This window comes from Triticum aestivum, chromosome 2B (assembly GCF_018294505.1).
Source record: "Triticum aestivum cultivar Chinese Spring chromosome 2B, IWGSC CS RefSeq v2.1, whole genome shotgun sequence".
Classification (NCBI taxonomy): Eukaryota; Viridiplantae; Streptophyta; class Magnoliopsida; order Poales; family Poaceae; genus Triticum; species Triticum aestivum.
This window is the reverse complement of record NC_057798.1, coordinates 599,964,405-599,971,680: the sequence shown is the minus strand read 5'-3', so window position 1 is coordinate 599,971,680 and position 7,276 is coordinate 599,964,405.

The window sequence follows — 7,276 nt, the reverse complement described above, 5'->3', positions numbered from 1 at the left end:
GACCCCGTCAGGGCGCGCGGTGGCTATGGGCTGCCCTAGGTCGGCCTGACCGCCCCTAGGGCCTCGAGATTCGCCACCCTGCAATGAAGAAGAACGAACGAAGAACGGGGAAGAAGAAGAACAAGGGAGAAGGAAAAGTAAAGGTAAAAAGTTTAGATAGGTTTGTTCGATGGTGTTTTGTTATTCAATCGGTCGTCACCTCTTACATATATATGAGGCGGCTGGATTTTCCGTACAAGAAAAGGACTCAAATCCCGTCTAAAACATCAAAAGATAACCTAACTCGGACTACGAGGGCCGGAACTTCCGGTCAGCCCGGAACTTCCGGGCTAAAATTACATCAAGTTGCCCTTTTGCACAGCTCCTGCAGGTCGCATATGGCTTCGGATCGTGATGGTCCCAAAAGCAAAGTTGTAGACCTTGTAGTGTACAAAAATTCGTTCGTTGAACACTTTTTCATCCGAGGTCATCTTGATGTCGAAACTGGCCCTGCAAATCTGCAAATAATGTTAAAATTCCAGTTTTCGGGGTGCTCCGCGTGCAAACTTTTGGTTTAGCCCGGAACCTCCCCGGAAGTTTTGCCCGGAACTTCCGGGGTAGACTTATGCTGCACACTGTTTTGGCTCTAACTTTTGCATACAAACTCCGATCTAGACATTTCTTATATCAAAATCGATCGTTTCGACGAGATGAAGACAATCCGTGTAGAAACTTTTCTCATATGAGGCCATCTTGGGGTGTAATTATCCGAATAGTGTTCTGAGTACAAAATCTCAGTGCTTCAAACACAACTTCGGCCTTAGAGATGAGATCGGATGGCTATGGCCCAAATATCAAAGTTTCTCCTTTTGACAATATGGAACTTTCCTAATTTGAGCACTTCTCCATTTGAGGCCTTCTTAATTATGTTTTTGACCATGCCAAAATCTGGTGTCAACACTTACATATATTTATAGCTCTAGTGCATCCGTTGCATGGCAATCCCTACTCACTCACATTGATATCTATTAATGGGCATCTCCATAGCCCATTGATACGCCTAGTTGATGTGAGACTATCTTCTCCTTTTTGTCTTCTCCACAACCACCATTCTATTCCACATATAGTGCTATGTCCATGGCTCACGCTCATGAATTGCGTGAAAGCTGAAAGAGTTTGAGATCACTAAAGTATGAAACAATTGCTTGGCTTGTCATCGGGGTTGTGCATGATTAAATACTTTGTGTGATGAAGATAGAGCAATAGCCAGACTATATGATTTTGTAGGGATAACTTTCTTTAGCCATGCTATTTTGAGAAGACATGATTGCTTTGATTAGTATGCTTGAAGTATTATTACTTTTATGTCAATATGAACTTTTTCTTGAATCTTTCGGATCTGAATATTCATACTACAATTAAGAAGATTTACATTGAAATTATGCCAAAGTATCACTCCGCATCAAAAATTCTTTTTTATCATTTACCTACTCGAGGACGAGCAGGAATTAAGCTTGGGGATGCCTGATACGTCTCTAACGTATCTATAATTTTTGATTGCTCCATGCTACTTTATCTACTCTTTTGGACTATATTGGGCTTTATTTTCCAATTTTATATTATTTTTGGGACTAACCTATTAACCGGAGGCGCAGCCCAGAATTGCTGTTTTTTGCCTATTTCAGTGTTTCAAAGAAACAGAATATCAAACGGAGTCCAAATGAAATAAAACCTTCGGGAACGTGATTTTCTCACCGAACGTGATCCAGGAGACTTGGACCCTGCTCCAAGGAACAACTGAGGCGGTCACGAGGGTGGGGGCGCGCCCTCCCCCCTAGGAGCGCCCCCCTACCTCGTGGGCCCCCTGTTGCTCCACTGACATACTCCTTCCTCCTATATATACCTACGTACCCCCGACAGATCAAAGGGAGAGACAAAAACCTAATTCCACCGCCGCAACATTCTGTATCCACGAGATCCCATCTTGGGACCTGTTCGGAGCTCCGTCGGAGGGGGCATCCACCATGGAGGGCTTCTACATAAACACCATAGCCTCTCCGATGAAGTGTGAGTAGTTTACTTCAGACCTACAGGTCCATAGCTAGTAGCTACATGGCTTCTTCTCTCTTTTTGGATCTCAATACAATGTTCTCCCCCTCTCTTCTGGAGATCTATTTGATGTAATCTTCTTTTTGCGGTGTGTTTGTTGAGACCGATGAATTGTGGGTTTATGATCCAGCTTATCTATGAATAATATTTGAATCTTTCCTGAATTCTTTTATGTATGATTGAGTTATCTTTGCAAGTCTCTTCGAATTATCTGTTTGGTTTGGCCAACTAGATTGGTAGTTCTTGCAATGGGAGAAGTGTTTCGTTTTGGGTTCAATCTTGCGGTGTCCTTTCCCAGTGACAGAAGGGGCAGCAAGGCACGTATTTTATTGTTGCCATCGAGGATAACAAGATGGGGTTTTTATCATATTGCATGAAGTTATCCCTCTACATCATGTCTTCTTGCTTAAGGCGTTACTCTATTTTTAACTTAATACTCTAGATGCATGCTGGATAGCGGTCGATGAGTGGAGTAATAGTAGTAGATGCTGAATCGTTTCGATCTACTTGTCTCGGACGTGATGCCTATATAGATGATCATACCTAGATAAACTCATAACTATGCTCAATTCTGTCAATTGCTCAACAGTAATTTGTTCACCCACCGTAGAATATCTATGCTCTTGAGAGAAGCCACTAGTGAAACCTATGGCCCCTGGGTCTATTCTCATCATATCAATCTCCATTACTTTATTACTTGCTTTGTTTTTACTTTGCCTTTTTCTTTTCACTTTGCATCTCTATATCAAAAATACCAAAAATATTATTTATCATCTCTATCAGATCTCACCCTCATGAGTGACCGTGAAGGGATTGACAACCCCTAATCGCGTTGGTTGCGAGTAGCTATCGTTTTGTGCAGGTACGAGGGACTTGTGCGTGATCTCCTACTGGATTGATACCTTGGTTCTCAAAAACGGAGGGAAATACTTACGCTACTTTACTGCATCATCCTCTCCTCTTCGGGGAAATCCAACGCAGTGCTCAAGAGGTAGCAATGCCCATCCATATCTTCTTCTAAGAGATCTTTAACCATAGCAATGCTAGGTTCTACTTTAATTTGCTCATCAAGTTTAGGTGCTCTAACATAGCTTTTGTTAACCATAGTTGAAACTTTAGCATGTTCTTTTATCCTAACAGGGAAAGTTGGTTTCTCAATATAAGCAGAAGGAACAACTGGATCAACATTATAAAGTATAGTTTCTTCTTTAACTGGTACTGGTTCTTTAATTTCGTCTTTAATAGGTGGGTGATATTTAACCCACTTTTCTTTAGGAAGTTCAACATGACTAGCAAATGATTCACAAAAGGAGGCTACTATATCAGAGTCAAGTCCATATTTAGTGCTAAACTTTTGAAAAGCATCGGTATCCATAAAAGATTTAACACAATCATACTTAAGCTTTATACCCGACTCTTTACCTTCGTCAAGTTCCCAATCTTTAGAGTTGTGTTTAATTCTGTCCAAAAGATCCCAATGGAATTCAGTAGTGTTATTCATAAAAGAACCAGTACATGAAGTGTCAAGCATGGTTTGATCATTACGAGAAAGCCGAGCATAAAATTCTGAATAATAATTTCTCTTGAGAGCTCATGATTGGGGCATGAATATAACATCGACTTAAGCCTCCCCCAAGCTAGAGCGGTACTTTCTCCTTCACGAGGCAAAAATTATATATATAATTCCGATCACGATGAACTAGATGCATAGGATAAATTTTTTTGATGGAACTCCAATTTCAAACGATTCCAGTTCCATGATCCGATATTATCACATAGTCTATACCATGCCAACGCTTTTCCCTTCAAAGATAAAGGGAAAACCTTTTTCATCACTTCATCCCTGGGTAAACCTGCAAGCTTAAACAATCCACAAATTTGTTCCACATGTATCAAGTGCATATCAGGATGTTTAGTTCCATCTCCTCCATAAGGATTAGCTAGCAGTTGTTCTATCACCCGAAGGGATTTCATATTCAATATTTTCAGTGGGTGCAGTGGGTTGAGGGGCAACTAATTGTGGATCCGGGCGAGGTGAAGATACCCCAAACAAACCCCTCAAAGGATTGTTTTCCATAGTAACAAGTGACAATAAATTTCAGCACACTAAATGTTTCCTTACCAAATTCCACTTACCAAAGTCGCTTCACTCCCCGGCAATGGCGCCATAAAATAGCCTTGATGACCCACAAGTATAGGGGGTCAATTGTAGCTATTTTCAATAAGTAAGAGTGTCGAACCCAACGAGGATCAGAAGGAAATGACAAGTAGTTTTCAGTAAGGTAATGTCTCCAAGTGCTGAAACTGTAAGTAGCGAGTATTTGATAGCAAGATAGTTTGTAACAAGCAAGTAACGATAGTAACAATAAGTATACAGCAAGTTAGCCCAATCCTTTTTAGACAAAGGTCTAGCCAAAACGGTCTCTTATAACAAGCAAAGCGTTCTTGAGGGTACACGGGAATTTCATCTAGTTACTTTCGTCATGTTGGTTTGATTTGTGTTCGCTACTTTGATAATTTGATATGTGGGTGTACCGGTGCTTAGGTGTTGTTCTTACTTGAACAAACCTCCTACTTATGATTAACCCTCCCGCAAGCATCTGCAACTACGAGAAAAGTATTAAGAATAAATTCTAACCATAGCATTAAACTCTAGGATCCAATCGGCCCCTTACGGAATAGTGCATAAACTGGGGTTTAAGTTTCTGTCACTCTCGCAACCCACCATCTATTTACTAGTCCACAATGCATTCCCTTAGGCCCAAATACGGTGAAGTGTCATGTAGTCGATGTTCACATGACACCACTAAGGGAATCACAACATACATACTATCAAAATATCAAACACATATCAAATTCACATGATTACTTACAACACGATTTCTCCCGTGACCTCAAGAACAAAAGTAACTACTCACAAATAATCAACATGCTCATGATTAGATGGGTATTGAATAGCATAATGAATCTGAACATATAATCTTCCACCAAATAAACCATATAGTAATCAACACTACAAGTCACCCCCTAGCACCAATCTATAGTTTCGGTAACAAGACTGAATACAAGAGATGAACTAGGGTTTGAGATGAGATGGTGCTGGTGAAGATTTTGATGGATATTGCCTCCTCAAGATGGGAGAGTTGTTGGTGATGACGATGATTTCCCCCTCCGGGAGGGAAGTTCCCCCGACGGAATCGCTCCACCGGAGGGCAAAAGTGCTCCTGCCCAAGTTCCGCCTCGTGACGGCAGCGCTTTGTCCCGAATGTCCCCCTCTTATTTATTTTTCTAGGTCAAAATGACTTATATACCAGAAGATGGGCACCAGAGGTGGGCCGAGGAGGGCACAACCCACCAGGGCACACCTGGGCTCCCTGGGCGCCCAAGTGGGTTGTGCCCACTAGGTGGGCCACCTCAGGTAGTTATTTGCTCCAATATTCCTTAGATATTCCATAAAAATTCTCCGTGAAGGCTCAGCTTGTTTGGAGTCGTGCAGAATAGGTAGCCTGACGTAGCTTTTTCAGGTCCAGATTTCCAGCTGCCAGAATTCTCCCTCTTGGTGTGTACCTTGCAAATTATGAGAGAAAAGGCATTAGAATTACTCCAAAAAGCATTATTATGAATAAAAAACATTATAAATAACAGTAAGGAAACATGATGCAAAATGGACGTATCAAACGCATCCGCAGGCTTGCGATGCTTGCACGTGCAACAACTAGCGTGTTCCTCTCTTTCACTTCTTGTATGGTACATGTAGTCTTTTTCTTAACAGGTTTTGTGAGAGACAAGGCACGCACCGAAGAGAAGGCCAGATCGCACCCACCCAAGAGAGAGGTGCCCATGGCGGCCGCATGTACAGCGGCCTCGCACGCGATGGTTCCCTTACATGTGAGAAGACACGCGAGAGGAATCAGAAGCGGCAGACGACATGCCTAACAAAGATTATCACGGAAGACACGACGCTCTTCTCATATCAGGTGCAATGAAGACGGCGAACACCACGATCAGCGAAGATGGACGAGGACGACACGATGCTCTTTTCATACAAGGTGCAATGGAGACAACTCCACCGGACTAGGAGACTCCACCGACACCGCCGGAGCTTGTCTACACCGACCCCTTCATTATCGTACACCGTGATCAGGTGTGGATGGAGCTCGCCAACGGCGGCGCCCAACCACACCCTTCTACAAAGTCATCTTTCGTCGGCCCCGTGAGATGGTGCCCTTGTCTTGGTGGGTCACCGAATACAGCGCCTGACCTAGACAAGGTGCCAGCCAACAATGCAACCCGAGGGTGGCCTTCCCCTTGGCAGTGTACAGGTCATCTTGCGGACGTGATGCCTAACCAGGGCGCATGATCCTTGTCTTGATGGACCACCAAATACGGTGTCTAGCCGATACAAGGTGCACCCTTCATGGCGTACAGGTCTCAGCGTACAGGCGATGTGATCGTTGTCTTAGCAGACCACCGAATACGGCATCTAGCTGAGACGAGGCATCAACCACTCCCCTCCATGACATCACCTTTCTTCGGTCTCGTGATGTTTTTTCCTTGTCTTGGCAGACCACCGAATACGGCATCCAGCCGAGATGAGGTGCATCCACTATGGCATACATGACACCGGGCTTATAGGCAGTGTGATCCTTGTCTTGGCAGACCACCGGATACAACGACTAGCCAAGACGAGGCATCAACAACACCAATCTAAGATGTTACCTTTTACAGCATCGTGAGGCGGAGTCTTTTTCTTTGCAGACTGTCGTAACCTCGGTGTCTAGTTGAGATGAGGCGCCAACCACACCGGCCATGCCGATGCGAGCGTGCGTTGGTTTTACACCGATGCCGGTCTCCATAGGAATACTCCCGCGAGGCGAACCCCTTGCATACCCTGACGAAGCCTTAACATCGTCAAGAAGTCCGAGCAGAGCAGGACCCATGCAACATCAACACCTACTACATCAACGTTGTCAGGACCGACGAGGCGCAACAACGAGGGCAAACGTGGCTAGGACAAAGCCATGTTTTGAGCGGCACGTGTACCTATGAGGACACGAGCTTTGCCGCTACCCACACTTCACACGCATCATCATCATTATCATCATCATGCATGGAGAATGTGAAGCGAAGACGACGAAGACGACCACACGACTTAATTGGAGGTATCTCATGGAGCAACCCACAAGAG